This window comes from Pygoscelis adeliae, unplaced genomic scaffold (assembly GCF_000699105.1).
Source record: "Pygoscelis adeliae isolate BGI_AS28 unplaced genomic scaffold, ASM69910v1 Scaffold472, whole genome shotgun sequence".
NCBI classification, from domain to species: Eukaryota; Metazoa; Chordata; class Aves; order Sphenisciformes; family Spheniscidae; genus Pygoscelis; species Pygoscelis adeliae.
In genome coordinates, this window is record NW_008824239.1 from 15,000 (window position 1) to 16,392 (window position 1,393).

Genomic DNA, 1,393 nt, shown 5'->3' on the forward strand with positions numbered 1-1,393 from the left:
CCTGCCAAAAGCAAGGCGGGGAGGGTCCCTCCGCTCGTCCCGGGCTGGACCACCGCGGGGGCCCTGCCGGTAAGCCGGGATGGAGGGTGCCGAGCCCCTTTCGGCGCGCTCCGAGGGGTTTCCCGCAAGGATCGGCTCTGCAGACCCCTCCTCTATCCTCGGCATCTCCAGGCGGCCGGACAGAGCGGGGCACGGTGCTGGCAAAAGAAAGAGCTTGAAGGCTTCACAACCGTAAAAATAATAAATACAACGTCTTCCTCCTGCACTGCATCGAACGAGCGTGCTGGCCCTCCTCGGGCCCGGCCCTTCCTCCGTCCGTCCCAGAGAGATCGCTGCTCCTCGGCGTCGGTCACTGCAGGGTCCCAAAGGGCTTGTCATGGAAACAGTCACGAGAAAGGCGAGTGTCCTGGGGTCTGCCACACCGGGCTGCGGGGGGAAAGCTGTCCCGCTCCCTACTGCAGCAGCGCAGGGAGCAATGAAAGGGGATGCTGGAACGGCCCGGGGGGCCCTATGCAGACCCGCCCGTGGTGGAGCTGGGCCCCTCTCTCCATTGCTGCTGGGGATGCTCAGCGCTCCAGGGACATCTCCTCCTCTTGGCCAGGCTGGTTGTCCCCACGCTCCAGCTCGTGGGCAGCCCGGCCGGGGACACAAACCATCTGAGGCAAGTGAGATGTTTCAAGGCATCAATGCTGGGACCAGCGTTGGAGACGCGGCCTCCCCGGCCACCCCGGGCTCCCTCCCACCCCCAGGGGTGTGGGCTCAGCCATGCCAACGCAGCCGGAAGAGCTCGGTGAGCTGCTGCCCATGGGACCCGCTACCTGCATGCACGGACACCGGTCCACGTGGGTGCGTGTGAGCCTCCCTCGCTGCGGCTAAGCGCCGCTCCTTTTCTGCGTGGGGAGGTCCTGGATTTCCATCCCCCGGGGTCAGAGGTTAAAGCTGGCTTCTTCCTTGTGTCCCAAACCCTGGAGCCAAACCTGACTGCTGGAATGAGGTGGATCTGCCCACCCCAGGGGCTCTGCCAAGGGATGGATCTGCCCCTTTCATGCTCTCTGCCAAGGGATGGATCTTCTCCTGTTGGATGCTCTGCCAAGGGACGGATCTGCTGACCCCTGCTGCTCTGCAAGGGATGGTGCAAAAGGGTGGATCTGCCCACCCCGTGTGCTCGGCAAGGGGATGGGACCACGGACGCCCTGCTCCGTATCTTGCACCAGAGAAGGACACGGCCCTCACCTCTCCACCACCCAAGTGGCAACAGACGTGACCTCAGATCTCAGCCCATAGACTAACCCCGCGGGTGCTGGCTGGAGGCGACCCCACCGCGGCCCTGCACTTGCCTTCTTGAGCTGTTTGAGGTTGCTGGAGCGGATGGCCGCCAGGAGCTGGTCCCGCG